This window comes from Pithys albifrons, chromosome 1 (assembly GCF_047495875.1).
Source record: "Pithys albifrons albifrons isolate INPA30051 chromosome 1, PitAlb_v1, whole genome shotgun sequence".
In the NCBI taxonomy this organism is placed as follows: Eukaryota; Metazoa; Chordata; class Aves; order Passeriformes; family Thamnophilidae; genus Pithys; species Pithys albifrons.
In genome coordinates, this window is record NC_092458.1 from 31,264,321 (window position 1) to 31,281,365 (window position 17,045).

Genomic DNA, 17,045 nt, shown 5'->3' on the forward strand with positions numbered 1-17,045 from the left:
GTTGTACACAATTGCCCTTTGTCAGCATTTGATAGATAACACCATGTATTTCATGATACTTAATAACAGATGATAAGTCTAGACACAGCCAGAGAGGTGCAGAGAGCACCTCTGTCCTACTTCATGTAGATTGGCTAGATGACTAGCAGAGAGATTTAAAAAAAAAAAAGTTTTATCTATTCTGAGAATACACATGTGAACATATGAGTAGGTATAAGCATAGAGGACACTATAAGTAGAGAAAATAAATTATAAATGACAGATAATGGAAGATAGATGGCAAAATGAGCAACCACATTAACAGTTGACTGGAGGAAAAGTCTGAGCAGATAGAAACAGGAGTGGGTATAGCACACAGAAAATAGAAATGTTAGTTGCAGCACTACAATCCAACTAAGAATTCTGACATAAAAGTGAGAAGAGGGATCAGAATTAGTAAGAATAGTTTTGCTGAATCAAATAGGGTGTGCCATACACTTTTCCCAGTAAGTCTCATCTTTACAATATCAAAGATAAAAATGTCTTTTCTTATCAGATAAATTTCAAGGGATAAGAGACAGGAGTTCATCTGAAAGATATGCCCTTTGGATTAGCAAATGAGCAAAGGACAATTACTAAACCGAAAAAAAAATTAAAGAAAATAATTTATCTTCTCCTCCAACATGTACCCTGCTAAACATTTGAATATCTGTCTAATTTTGTTCTTTTAAACAAACATTTCAATCAGGTTTCCTCTGTAACTTTCAAGTAAAATATAGTTTTACTGGCTGCAGCACAGGCCCTATCTCCTCATCCCTTTAATTTGACTGGTTAGTTAGAGTCAGAAAAAGTGAGATACACATTAAACAATTTCATGTAATGCACCATTTCACTGAATTTGTGCCACGGACTGAGCTTCTACAGAAAAATGGTTTACTGTAGCAAACATAATCTATGTATTCTTAAGAAAAAGCTTAGGAAACAGCCTAAGAAAATACATAATATTTTAGCACTCATAAAGTAATAGACTGCACAAATTGGTTTTCTCTTTCCTCTCTGACTCTGATATTGAACTCATGCAGGGAGATATGACTTTTCTGTGAATATAAGTTCTGCACAGATGCTTGGAATGTGTGAATTCAGATTTTAGACTAATTTTAGATTTCAACACAGATAACTGAAATCCTTTATCTTTGTTTAATCAATCTCTTGGAATTTTGGCCTAGATGATAATGACTACTCCATCTCATGAAGCACTGTACTAAAATTTACTTTCTTTTCAGAACATTAGGTTTTGGCTGCAGAAATTTTTAAGCAAATTCCATATCCTATCCTATATCACCAAACAAAGCCAATTCAATAGTCTTAAAAGAACAAAGTGAACTATGGGATTAAATTTATACGTTCTCTGTCACCTACTATTTCAGTTGGAAAATAAATTACTGTAGTACTGCATTTTTTTTCCTTCCTTCCAACTAGATTAAATTATTTTGGCTTGTCTCCTATTTTTCACTCTATGTCTTGAAGCTAAACTGTTGAAATTATGTGAAATATTTACACAGAAATCTGAAAATATCAGCATTTAACATGGTACTTAATGGGAGCAGGAAAACAGAGCTTCAGTTTCGTTTTGCATAATCAGTTCCTGAGATCAGGTAGTTTCACTGCACAGCAGCATGTGCCATCACAGTGTTCAAATAAAAAGTGCAGAAGACCATAAATATTATCTACAACAAAATGTGTGAAAAAGTTATTCCTTCTTTGCATATCTTGTTCCTGAAAACTGACATCAGAGATATGAGATACCAAGGTGGAGGTAGAAATCCAGACATTAGTTGGTTTAATTTTTAGCTCTGAACGACACATGTATAGTGTACACTCATGGTGTACTGTCAGGCTGCATGTGCTTTTACTAAGGAATATTTATTTACCCAACTCAGTGAAAACACCAACCCAGAGGAAACAGATACTCAGTGTGTTACTTGTCCTTGGCCCATTGGTGGGTTTGGACACAAATGCCTTTGATCACTGGCTTTGCCTGTACTGCAAGAAGTCAGTCTTCTTCTTTGCAGAGCTCATGGGTTGCTCACCCCACACAGTCAAAAGTCATAGAATCACAGAACCATTTAGGTTGGAAAACACATCAAGGTTGTTGAGTCCAACCATGAACCAAGCACTGCCAAGTCCACCATTGGTTTCTGAAGAGCCGCTACTCTCAGGCACTGGGAAAGGTCTTCCTCATTCTTCTTGTGGAAGACACCACTTCCTAAGGCTTAAACAGGACCACAGTCTGACTATATAATATTAAATGAGTTGATGTGGGGACAGTTTTCAGACCCCTACACCATAGCCACACACCATGACATGCTGCAAACTCATAGAGTCAAAACTATCATAAAAGCAGGGAATATATGGATATAGAAAGGGATACACAATAAAACTGTTATATATCCCATGTCCAGACAAGGGATACCTCCCCCATCCTCCACCCTTGCACTATATCCTTGCAGCATGTGGCCATCCAGTATTCTCATCATTCTTTCATGTCTGAGAGCCATGCAAGCCACCTTCACAGGCTGCAGTTCTTCAAAGGCAGAAAGCAGCATTTGGTATTAAAAATTTATTTATTATTGGGCAATCTTAAAAAGAAAGAGCACATTTGCACAAAATTCTGTCTACTTTTACAAACGCTATGTTTATTCTATTCCCTCTCCTACTTCATTCAGTTCTATTTTGTGTTATTTTACTTTTCCACTGCTGTAAATGCTCTTTCATTCCAGTGTTTAGGCTGTCAGCCTCTGAAGGCCAAAAGGACTCCAGGGTCATGCCTCTAATTGCTGTGGCTGCAGAAAATCATTTTAATGAAGGGTGTCTCCTGCCTATATCCTTATCTACATTTTCAGAGAATAACAGACTCAACTCATGCTTATTTCTAATACAGGTAGTTCTACTAAACTGATGAGGAAAGTTTAACATTACTTTTTTGAAAAACTAATTTGTACATAGTGATTCCCTAAAATCCACTCTTGTTTATTTGTGTTATGGGGAGCACTCTTAGAAAGAATTCTGTGGAAGAGGAGAGATGGCATCAACTACAATTATTATAATGTAACTACATCTCAGAGAAAATTAGAATGTAAAATCTCTTGATTTCCGGTAATATTTCTGTTTGTATTTTCTGATTTTATTAATTTTCTCTGTAATTATGTTTTCATTTTCATTAATACTCTGGCACAAAGCAGAGGCAAGAGTAAATCTTCATTTTTGCACCTCTGAAAAAAAAGTACAGCCTGCTTAATTAGACCAAGATTTACCTTTCCTAGCTTAAATGACCTATATTCAGCCTAATTTCTTTAGACTTTTTTCTAATTAAGGGAAAGAAAGTAAAACTATTAAAACACTGTTTATTGTATCTACTATAGGTATCTTGAAGCTGAGAACAATGGGATCCCTATTTCTTCCCACTGAGCAGAGACATAAGTCTAGATTCAAATATCAAAGTTTACATGGTAAACATCCTCATTTGACCAGATCAAGAAGTGTTTTCTATGATTTTTAGCAATTCATCTTCAACTGACCTAATAACAGAAATTATGTAGAAAATAATTCTTCTATGTTTTTATTTTCCCATGTAACTCCTTGTCATTGGTGGTTGGTAATAGCTAGAAACATGATGTAGGACTGTACCTTGTTAATTCCTGGTAGTATTGTTCTCATGCCTGTTTGATGCCTCATGTTCACATTTTCAGAGCTAAAGATTTGCTTGCAGGAGGAATACAGCTTTCTCCTCCCCAGATAAAACTGAATGGGACTGTTGGACTTTCTGTGCTATCTCACAACTCAGTGTTGCAGCCATCCACTAAGTATCTCCAGCATTTTGGTTAAATAAAGTTCCTCTATCACAGGGACTTAAGCCATTAGTAGCATTCTTATCTCTTCTTCTCACCACCTGTGATGTATGATGTGTGTAATAAAGCTTGGGACATTTCAGGTTGATGTTTTGTAAGAGTTTCACAAAGCACCCCTTTTTAGAGTGCAAGGCAGGTGTTATCAAATGTTAGTCGCTTCCAGTACTGTGCTCTTACAACTCATCAGCCAACAAATGCTTCATTTGATTTCAGAGAACAAAACAGAGGAGGATAAGAGGAAACAGAAGTGAACTGGTACAAGACTATTATTATTTTTCCTATTTTATTCCTCATTAATAATATTTTGAACTGTAACTAGCCATTATAAACCTTTTACATGGAATAAAAATTTTACCACACATTCCACACAACATGTTCAAAAAGCAGTGATAACCCTTGAGATCTCAGGCCCACGGCTTGTTTCACAGAAGGGCAAGTCATATGTAATGGACTAAAATAATATGAGAGGTTTGGGGAAGGCAGGAGTAAGAAGTATCACTTCATTTTTTTCTAAATTGTATATCCTGACTTGCAAATCTTATTGTGTGTTTCTTTTTTTCCACTCATCCATGTGCAAACTGTGTTATGGCAGAACAGTGTGAAGAGTGCTGTGCACTGTGTATGTTATACACTCACTGCCACAGATGAGATGGGTGATATACCCATTTCTTTCTCCCACTACCAATAAATCCATCTTTATCCACCCCAATGTTCCTGGGGACTATATTTGACCCCTTTCCCTTTGTTCCCCCTGCAGCTCCATCCACACATCACTGAATGGATGGTTTTATTGCACAGACTAGAATGTCACACTACATCGGAAGGTCGTATGACACCATGTATGTGATGACGTACACATCTCAGGGAAGTCATTTTGTGTTCCTTCTATCTAATCTAAGTCTTTATACTGCTGGCATTACTATGACTTCTAAGTTTAATTATCATAGGTAATAATCTACAAAGATTGCAACACAGTATCTCCATCAGATTCCATTGCCATGGATTCTGATTTTGCTGACTCAAATAATAGAAGTTTCCTGGGAGTGTCTTTCATTATGCATGATCTGAGATATGAAGAAGTTTGGTTTCCCCATGCCCTATATGGCCACAGCAGTTTGATGTTGAAATAAATTCCTTTCTTTACTGAATTCTCTCTGGCCTGCAGTAGTCACAACTGACACTTTTCCACACAAATCTAATACTCTAATTTAGAGTCTTCCAGGCAGGTATTTAGCATGAGAGGCAAGATCTGAACCTTTTTGCACTTTTAACACCACCATCAAGCTCTACTGCATGCATGCCCTGACACATGACTGCAGAAGTCAGTGACACACCAGCTGCCCTGTACATTTTCTGCTGTAATTGCACCTAGTCCAGATACTCTCCCAGAACAGGTAGCTGCTTCTTTTACTGTGATGAATGAGCCCTGTACAAAGGCACAAAGGGTGCAACTACCAGGTTCTGGGGAAAGTTCCTTGTAAGGTGGCACAGAGACAGCAAAACCAGGCAGCTAGCACTTAGCATTCACACATTGAGCTAAGGCAAAAAGAATGTGAACAGGTCCATTTCCATCCAATTATATTTTATGTTCACAGACCTGTCCTTCAGAGATTTTGTTTTTGTCTTTCAAGCTAATTGGCCAAAATAGAATAAATAGATCTGATCAAGAACACTCAGTGTGAACTAAATGAGGGAAAGTTAAGATGAGAAGATCAGTCACGTAAAGGTGTGATACGGTCAGTGTGAGCCAAGTTGCTAAAGGGTTAGCCCCCTAAATGGCCAAGTTAAATAAGATACAATTGGTGCTAAGTTAGCTTCCAAGAGCTCCCAAGTGTAGGCTTATGAATGCCTGGAGGGACAGGTTTTCTTCAATTGTGCTGTATTTAACTTGGCAATTTAAATGGCAAAAGTCCTTTCTAACTTGGCTCTTGATATATATATCACACCTTTATATGGCTTAACATCTTTTCTAAAGAGAATTTTTTTCTTCATGTTAATTAGATATTGCCATATGTGTGTACATAATAGTCATATATAGAGACACACATAAAATATATGCATTTATTAGATATCCCTGAAAACTCTCATGGGGTAGGTAAAATTTTCCTACTTCTGGCATGTAACCTATACCCACATTTTTCATCTTGAGGAAACTGGTTTTCTTAAGACAAGGTCCTAATGACCCAGGTAGTCCAGGGAGAGAGAGAAGTGTGATGAAGGCTTCTAGGAAGAACCTGTCCAGTTTGGTTTGTTAGTTTTGTTATCTGGTAGTTTGGGGGTTTTCCACTTAGGGTTCAAATTAATCACCAAATAAAGAGAACTGGTTCTTCCAGTGATATAACTTTTCCTGATATCTCATATAAGGCTGATAAGAGTGTGCTAAAGATTAAATGAGGTCACATTGTAAGGCTAAGGTGTGGATTGTGCAGATGTTCTCCAAATTCAAATGATTAAGGGCTAAAAAGTGTGGTGGGATTAAATTCCTCTTAGTTAATACTTCTCTAACAGTGACATGACTGAGGCCAGAAGCTCTCTTTTTCTTATCTTTTCATTTTTACTGTGATATACAATGGACCTCCACTACTACTTGCTATTTTAGTAACCCAGGTGTTCTGCTTTAGGACAGCAATAAGAAAATAATTGGAGCTAAGCTAATCTATACTGTCTTTTCCAGAATGCCAGCCTCATTTTCCCTCTAATTTTAAACTGTACATCCTTAATCATGAGAGCTTAAATTAAAGCACTTCAATCCTCTGGTTTCTAAAGGAGCACTTTTCTCTCCCAACAGCCATCTTTTTCAGGTAACACAAAGAAACAAATAAATGAATTAACTTTTTGTTACTTTTCCATTGATTTAAATGAAGAAGATTTAGGAAGGGAGGCATACATTAAAGGCCTCAGAAGATATGTGTTTTATGGGAGAAACAAGACTCTATCTTGGCACCTTTGGACTGAAAACTGTTCATCCACAGAATGGACTATTCATTTATTACATATCACATATCAAAGTTAAATTTCTCTTCCCCACCTTCTTTCAACAAAAATATCAACATTAGAAGGTAGATTACATGTTGATGAAGAAACTGCTTGTAAATGAGCTACCTTGCTACTTGCTCCACTTTTAGTCACTTTTATTTAACTGTTGCATTCTTCAAAATAAGCTATGCAAGCATAATCTCAAAATGGCTTTTCTCCATATCAGTGACATGTTTTAGAGCTGGGGCAGTATTCTTCTGTCAGTTCAAAAGACATGCCATGTTTGGGTGATATCACAACCTACAAACAGTAGACTGGGCAGTTTGGGCTTCTAGTCTTGCTGAAGATATCAAAAGAAAGCAAGTAAGTAAATCTATTAAGACAAGGTTCAAGATTTCATTTCCTTTCATCATGTTTTATTGCATTGTCCATATCATCAGTTATAATCCTTACTATCAGTAGAATGTTCAATTACAGGAAGCTTCAGATATCAATTATTTGTTTAGGTGGGCCATTGTAGTACCTAATGCACAGTACTTCAAATAGAAACATGTATTCAAAGAACACAATATCTCTGGTTGATACCTCTGCAGTCATCACTGTCCCAAAAGTCATTAATTCTTTGCAAAGAGGCAATGTCATCTGCTGGGATATTTTATGCACAGACAAGCAGACATTAGAAAAACGGTTTGAAGGACAGTTTAGGTGCTGGGTTCAATTTACTGCTTAGTCAAATATTTCCTGGGACAACCTGGTAAGTCATTTAGGACTACACCCACAAACAAACGATGCCTGGTTCAGGAAGATGAACATGCCAAGGTTGCTCCCTGAACTCCACGTGTGACACTGAGAGAGAGAAAGGCAGCAGAGAGATTCATAGCAACAGTTTCTGAAGCTGAGGAGAAAGTGGCTGGTTATCATAAGCTAGTAAGCTGCAAATCAGTGGAGAAAAGAATATACCCAAAGTGGTTGGAACATGAAAACAAGGCTCCCAGACACAGATATGAGCCAACAATTTGATTTGAAAATTATATAATTGACTGTTAATGTACCCTGCTTCAAAACATAGCTGAAAGAGAAGGAGGTGGTACTACTGTTGCAATTCATCTTTTGCACAATAACTGAAATAGCTGTTTCCGTTAGTATTTCTTTCACTTGTCCACTAAGTCAATGGGGGAAGAAAAGTCAATGGAGAAAAACAAATTAATAACAAGCACTTCATGCAGTGCATAGGTCTTTTCTTTCCTGCAGCACAAAACCATAATGACAACTTATATAGATTCTGCCTTTTGTTCTAAGGTTTTGTGTGTAACAGTCTGTCACTGCTGGGAATCTCTAATTTATGTGTTGTATTTATGAGTGTTCCATACTCAGTCTTTTCCTGAGTTAGTGTACTGAATTTTACAATTTAAGAACCATTAAGGTTCTAATTGACTGCAGTGTGGGAAACCAGTAGTATAAGCTTCCTTGAAATTAGTTGAGGAAAATTTACTACTTTACATAAACTTAAAACTGATGAAATTTTACTACGCATCTTTCACTTTTTAAAATCTTACTTTGCAATTTAAAAAACCAAACTTTATTGTTGAAAATAATTATGTATAGAAAGTGTTGTTTACACTGCTCAAGGTCTTTAATAAATGTTCCTCATTAATTAAGAAGCTCCAAAATTAGTAAGCCACACTTGGGCAAACTAGTAGATAGTAAAGAAATGGCAAGTACGAAAGCAAAAACACCTGTGGGGCTTCTTAGACTAGTGAGTTCAACACTAATTTTTTCAAATTCTCCAATTTTTATTCTTTCAGACTAAATTTTTCGCTTAAATGATTCATCAAAAATAGGTAAGCGAGAATTTTAAATAGGCAAGCTGTCTAGAGCTATCTATAGAAACATGTGGTCCTCCTGCATGATTTTGTCCTGTGTAGTAGAAAAGGGTCATGAATCTGGTTAGGGCTCTGACCTATTCAGTTGAGTCAGAGAGGTGAAATAGAGATGGTTCTTCCTTTTGACAGCCACTTGCCACCAGACAGCCAGGCAATACAGATGTATAACTGGCCTGAGGCACGGTTCTCCATGATAGTCACCGGATTAACTTTTTTTTTTTATTTATAGCAACTACATCATAGAGCTACCATAGCTTAAGGAACTATTCAGAATGGGTGCCTTGTAACATCCCTAAATATCTTCAAGATACAGAAGGTGTGTTAAAGTTGAGAGCAGTGCCCTTGCATGTGTCAAATTCAAACACTGGAGATACTTCACATCAAGTGGTAACAGTCATGAAACATGGAGAGAGCCATCTGTTTCCCATACTTGAAAGAGATGTTGAAAACGAAGCCTTTTTTTTTTCACTTAGCTAAGAATCTGATTTTTGTGAGACCAGAATATATACCCAAAACACACAAAATTGAGCACCCATGTCCTTGAGATGATGAGAATTTGAAGTCTAACATTCCTTTAATAAGACTGAAGGAAAAAAAATGCAGTTATGTGAAACAAAGCTCCTGAGTGCCATAGTTTTATATCAGAAAATTAGGTGGGGGCCTTCTTGTTAATCCCTAGATCCCCGCCATCCGGTGTTTGTGGGAAATGCGCACTTTGGAGCATTGCCATGGTCCTGCAGTGACAGTGAGAGACTGCTGATGCCAGGCCACGAAGGAGTGCTAGAAATAACACCTGCTCTCCTTCAGATGGAGATAACTCTGTGAGAAAACTGTGACAGCTGCTAGAGATATGGGACAAGGCTCTGATGGATAAGAGCATTCAGAGGGCAAAATTTGCTCTAGCAGTCCTGAGAACACTTGATAATTTCCACAGCACAGTATGGCAGGAGATCAAAGGCAAGTATCTTCTAGAAGTCCTTTTCTGTCAACAATGCATTTGGATGGATTCAGCTTTCTGTGAAGAAATTGAAAATAAAACAGAACTTAAATTATCTGTTCACATTGCTTGGCAAAGGTAGCCACAAGAGATTCCCATGGATCTGGAATGAATATTTGCTCTAAGCCTTTCTGCCTTCCTAAAAGAAAAGCATCAAGTCAGCACTGGTGGTTTTATTTTTACTGTAGAAATATATATATGCAGACAGGAAGTGAAAAAAAAAAGAGATCTTAGGGACAACAGATCTTTAGGGACATTAATTTCATAATCAGAAATACTTGTATATACTTAAGAAACAGTCCTTATAGAGCTTACAGATGGAAAGTAGGTACTCCTTTCATGCAGCTTTGCAGACTTTTCTAGACCTCCAGGACAAAGTCAACATGTCTCAACACATCAATATGCCAATTTTCCCAAAGCATTATATAGAAGGAAAAGTTTGTTGTTTTTTTTTTTCACCCTGAAGACCTTTGTCTCGATAGATAAGGCAGTACCTCATGGAACATTGTTTCAGTTTCTGAAAGAAATAATATTTTTCTAAAAATCATACTTTAGCAATAATTGAAAAGTACCTTTGTTGCTAAAAGTACTTTGTTTCCTAAGTATTGACAGATCACAGCTTAATGCAAACCTCTTTAAATTTCCTTAGAATACACTGTAAACAACAGCAAGGCAAATTTCCTTTTTATTTTTCCCCTTGTAGGGAATGAATATCTAATCTGATAACCTCTGAGGTTAAGGACATTAGAAAGCATGTTAAACATTAAGCAGTTGATGGCATTCAAAAACTATCATCACTAATAAAAGCTGTAAAAGGATTACAAAGAAGTACATTTAAATGAAACTGGAGGTTGAGTCAGATGAAAAAAAAGACAAGGATTCTGTAATTATTGCTAATTAAAGCAAAGTTTGGTTTCAAATGAAAAAATATTGTTTAACATCAATGAAGTACATTTTCACACTAATTTCCTTCCTAGCTGTTCACTTTCAGGCAGTTTGTAGAGCTGTTTTCACCTATGATTTCCCATGTGCTTGTGAAACACAGGTATTCCATTGCATGCTATAAAATCACTACCCTAATGGGCTGCACACAACCATTTGCATTAATTCAGACACATAGACCTGAAAAATCCTGTAAAGATGATGATGATGATGATGTTCAAAGACCACACAGAGCCCATCAGATACCCAAAGCTAAATTCAAGCAGTGGTGAATGCAAGAAGCAAACCCTGGGTAGGGCAAACCTTGAGGCACAGAGACCTGTCATTGTGCACCACATGGCACACAGCGTGCATCACCCTACAAGACTGATGCAGATGCAACTCCAGAAACTGCAAATCATAATGTTGGCTGTCTGTATAACTCTGTAAATATAATGCTTGAAATTTGTCACCCAATAAACTCTGACCAAAAGGTTACTATTTGAAAGACAACTTTGCAGAAAGAATACCTGCACCTGATACAACAGTCACAACTTTTATTTACAGGAGTTTCACCTTGATTGTATTACAGAATTTTATAAAGTACATGACTGTTTTCATTGTAGCTCCTAGAATAAAAATAACCACCTTTATAGAATTCTCCCACAGCTGGAATGAATTCTCATCCCTGTTTGTTGTTTGTTTGGTTTTTTTTAAATTGTACAATTAGTTCATTGCAATGATGGTCATTCCTCCCAGTTTGTGCCTCTTATGTTGAAGACAAAATTAAGGCAGGCAGGCTGCAGAGATCCTGCTGTGATAAATGTTCACTACCCACAGAGCTGTGCTGAGAGAATCACAGACAACCTTAGTGGGATTCACTATAACCTGTAGCAAAACAGCTATATGATTGGGTTTTTCATTGGTGTTTCTTATCTATGAATAGCGGATGTGAAAAAAGAAGTTCAGAATCCAGTCATTATGTAGAAAATCTAGACAGAATATCTTTAGTGGGGAGGGGGGAAAGTCAGCAAGGAAGGTTTCTGTAAGGACAGAGGCAGCAAAAGGAAGGCTACGGAAACTGTGAGAGCACCATGGTTTAATCCCATCAATTAAGCACCATGCAGTCACTCGCCCCACTCCACCCCCAGTGGATGGGGAGGACAATCAGAAAAAAAAGGGTTAAGATAATCAAAATAAAAAAAATAATAATAGTCAGCCTCACTAGAAATCCCGGGAAGATGATGGACCAAATGTGTTTAGAAACATTTTCCAGTCATATAAAGGATAAATTGACTTCAAACAGCCAACATTGATTTATCAAGGGCAAATCATACCTGATCAAGCTGATCTTTTTCTGTTGTGAGGTGACCGATGTCATGAATGAGGGAGAGGGCAGGATTATGTCACAAACCTTGACTTTGTCTCCATATCACTGGATTGGTAAGATATGGCCTGGATGAGTGAACAATAATATGGGTAGGAAACTGGCTGGACTGATGTTCCCAAGGAGTTGTGATCAGTGGTGCAAAGTTCAGCTGGCAGCCAGAAAATAGTGACATCCCTCAGACGTGAATACCAGGACCAACACTGTTTAGGGTCTTCTTTAACAATGTGGGTAGCAGTGTACTCTCTGCAAGTTTGTTAGATATTAACTGAATTTATTTGTTAGATGACACTAAATATATTATTACTCAGAGGGAAAGCTGGAGAAACAGGATGATAGGAAGTTCGACAAAACTTTTTGTGGTTTTATAAATTATCTGGATGCAGGACTAGAATGTAAATTATTTCAATTTGCTGATGATACTAAATTAGGAGGGGGTGTGGGCTCCCTCTAGGGTAGAGAGGCCTTAGAGAGAGACCTGGATAGACTGGAGAGCTAGACAATCACCAACTATTTGAAATTTAATAAGAGCAAGTGACAGATTCTACAGCTGGGATGGATGTTATCTTGGTTACATGTACACATTGGGGGTTGACAGGCTTAAGAGCAGCAATATAGAAAGAGACCTGAAGGTTTGGGTTGACAGCAAGTTGAATATGAGTCACTCATGTGCCCCAGCAGCCAAGAAAGTCAAAGATGCCCTAGTGTGCATCAGGCACAGCATCACCAGGTGATCAAGGGAGGTGGTTGTTCCACTCTGCACCACACAGTGCAGCTCCACCTTGAGTGCTGTTCACATTTTGGGGGACCTCAATACAAGCAGAACATCAATTATGAGAGTGCCCAGAGGAGGGCAAACAAGTCAGCGAAAGGCCTTGAGGGAAAGGCTTATGAGAAGTGGTTGAGGTCACTCGGCTTGTTGAGCTTGGAGAGGAGAAAGCTGAGGGGAGACCTCAACATAGTCTGCAGCTTCCTCAGGAGCAATCTGTGACAAGCAAATGCAAAGTCTTTCATCTCAGAGGGAAACAACGACATGAGATAGTATAGGCTAGGGGTTTCCCATTTAGGAAGTATCTTTGCAGAAAGGGACTCAGGGGCCTGATGGACAGGTGAAACAAATATCAGCATCTACAGCAAATGCCATCAGTATCCTGGCTTTAAAAGTGCAGAAAACAGATCCTGGGAAGGACTTTTTGGTCTTGGAGATGGAGTACTATATTTGATCTGACGAATCTCTGCTACAAAAGAGAGAACATACTGGAACAAGTCCAATAGACTTGGTGATAGAAAGAGAAAGAGAGAGATCATTTCTATCTCCCTATCCCTAATTACTATCCTTGAACACCTAAGCTGTTAGAGAGAAAGTTGCACGAATTCATCTACTGTAGATACCTGAGTGAAGCAACTTTACTGGTTTTTTCAGTGGAAAGGCATGGAGAGATGGACTGAAGCATGATTCAAGGCAGAAATCTTTTTTCAGAATCTGAAGTATCTTGGAGGGTCTCCTATGCTCCCACTGCCTATACAAGGCAACCAGGGATTTCAGCAAATAATATAAGGGAACCCTCCCTGAACTTTAGTTCTTTTTTCTTAACTTCCAAAAAAAAGTTCACAATTAAGTTTATCACAGTTTAGCATCTTCTGAGTTATGCAGGACTCTGTTTCTACTGTGATACCTGTGTGAGATTTAGGAAAATTCACACTCCATTTCATTTGTCTGCAATGAGACAGCTTTTCGTAGTCAGCCTTCTGTTGTAGTACTAGTGTCAAATTTCCAATGGAAAGGCTTCCCCCACTTGTGATTACCTGAGTCACTAAAGGTCTTATGTAATTAAACTAGGGGCATTTTAAATATATAGAGATTCTGTGGCTTTGATTTACCCTCTACTATGAACCTGAGTTACAGAAACAAGAAACAGCTGACAGTTGCTGTCAGGGCAAGAAAGTAGTAACAGGAGACATTGTCATAGTGTAAATATTTCATATTACTAATTTATTCTATTTTATATAAATATTTTAATGTCATTTGTTACAGAGTCATGATCGTTATCATTTTTTTGTGCACAGTGGGATTAAGAGACCCTCAGATCCACTAAACTTTTATGTTTAATTCTGTGATGGATAAATCAAAAATGGAGACTTAAACAGCACCTATTCTGTCCTGTATTTCTTACGGTGAAAGTAGTCAGGCTTTGCTCTCCCTTCACATTCAGTGAGACTCTATTCCCTCAGTCTCCCTGAACTGCCAGTCTCTAAAACAGACATATACTGACACTCAAGGTATTTTCTACCTGGTTAACTCGATTGCTTGGCCAGTATCAGGATTCAATGCAGATCTCCCAGTGGATGCCAGTTGTCTCATAGAGACACTTGCAAGGGAATTTTGTCTCTTCATTCCTACCTGTCAGCAATACTGGTCTCATTCTCCTTTGTGTTCTGTCAAATTCCAAGTTCATCTACAACTCCATTCAGTTGCTACTGCTGCAGTGTTATTGGTGCAAAGCCTGGGGACTGGGATGTGGAGAGCTTATATATCAATAAAGAAAATCAAAAATGTCTGCACAAGTGTGGAGCTGGGAGAATATTAAGGAATATATTTTAAGAAGCTGGACTTCTATCTAGTTCAAAACAGATGTTCAAATCAAAAGTGGGGTTTTTTTAAACAAACCACTTTTTACATTATATCCCTCTAATCTAAGCTTTTCCTTTATTTGCAGACCCATGACCCATAGTTTAACTGAAACACTATATGAAAAATAATGTCATAACCTGGAGTAGTTCTGTGTCCAAAGGCCAATCAGCAGAGATGCCAAGAGCTCTGAGCTTTTTCAAAATCACCTGCAACTGATCCTATACAAGACAGACATCTTTTGTTCTTAATCTCCCTAAAATGCATAAAGGGACACATTTTCATCTTAAATTCATCCTTACCACATCACTGTACCTAACAAGCTTGCCTATGTGCAATTAGCAGAACTTGTTCCATTGCCTTCTGACAAATTTAATGATGATCCTTGACCAGTAACAATCCAATAAAATTATACTACGAATTGTTTAAGGAAATGCCTGAGAACAAAAAGGTAAAATATTGTCAGACATACTTTATTGTATGTTATAAAAGGAATGAGAGAGGATTTGCTAAACTACTGCAACTCATCACAATCTTATCTGCTTAGAGAGACAGCTGGCGCTGCTTTCCCTTAGAGCACCAACAAAACACACCGAGGAGCACAGAGATAAATTCTTCACTGGATGATTTTCTTTATAAATTTGTATTAAGCTCAAAATTTTAAAACCTTAATATCTGAAAACAAGGGCCCATATCAATACCTAAGCCTCCTTGAGGAAGTGACCTGGGTTTTAACTGATACTGAGCATCCAGTTTCCTCTTGTTTCTCTGAGCAGAAATTAGACACTTAACATGGATTTTCATGTCCAATGCACATTAAATATATCTGAAAATTAGACCACTTACACTTAGAAACATAAGCTTTTGCCCTGAGATAGCAAAACCATTGTTCAAAGGTACATAGCATCATTTCTATCATATTGTTAATAGTCTACAGGGCATGAATAGTGATGCTACAAGTCTCTCACTATGAAGAAATTCTTCCCTCTTTTTTAGCTTCATTTAATTGCAAGATAATTCACATATGGAAGACCTCATCATCCTTTTGCTATGGCAGCTATTGTTTTTGGAGGGCTGTTTTTGTGGGCTTTTTTAATGAAAATCAAATGGACTAGCAACCAAGATGGAGAAGATGCAAAAACGAACATTTTTTTTTTAATATTACATGCAGGTAAAGAATTCCATCCGTTCTTTGCTTTAGTAAGAATTTTGTGTTTCATCAGTTCTTAGGAAGTTTCTCATCACTTACTGTCACTCAAACATTACAGGTTTTTTACACCATCACTTTTTCTTCTCTACCAAATTTCTCATGCAGCTGACTGTGCATTTCCCCACAGAGAGCTGTGCTGGTGTGTCCTCAATCTTGTACTCCCAGCATCCAGGGGGACAGTTTGTCACCTTTGCCAAAATATCCTCCCTGACCTCACAAGAAAGAGAGACAACACCACTGCTGGTTTTGTTCAGCAGTTTGCACTTCCTTTTACAAGTGTCTCCTTTCCTTCCACTATAGTTAGTGAGGCTATAACATGTAACCTTAACATAGGGGAAACAGTGGGGTTTTTCTTAGAAGATGCCAGCACATTCATTTTCAAAGCTCCCATTTTCTCTCTTATTCAAAAGAAGATGACTGGGCAGCACTCTCGTCAAAGCGTTTTCCTGACCCATGCTTCCTTTTATAACTTCTTCAGGGCTAATTGTCCATGTGTCATATGGCTTTCAAGGTGTCAGTACTGAAGTTTTTATCTTTCTACCCATAAGCTGTAGAACTGGTGATCCTAATAAATCATCCTGAATTGTGCTGAAGTACTCTCACAATGCTATATATAGTTCTTTTGAAACTTCCAGGGCATTTTTTAAGTCAAGTTCATTGTATTGAATTCTTTGATAACCAGTTCAGCTTTTCACACTGTAACCTTGAAATGAGTCCAAATGATATTTTAAAATAATCTCTCAAATTAGTTACCTAGCTATTATAAATTCGCCAGGCATTTTATACCAAGTGCAATGCAACATGAAGGTTGCAAACACATAGTCTTCAATACATTGGAAAACATTTAGTTCTATAACACTTTAAAGATGACCTGCACCAGTCTTGAGCTAAGAAGAAGAATTCCAAATTATTTCATTTATTGTTGCATTTTTGCTATTTTTTTTAATCAGATTGATTGGAATAATTTTTGTACTGCAAGAGTAAAATATCTTTGCCCTTTTCAGATGAAAATAGGAGTTATGTTTCTATTTTATGACCACATTATTAATGCATTCCACAGAATCTTCTAATTTTACCTCTGTAGTCTAAAAAGGTTGTTGAACTTGAAAATTTTGAGGATTTTTCTGTTGGTCATTCATCTGAAGTATTGTTTTT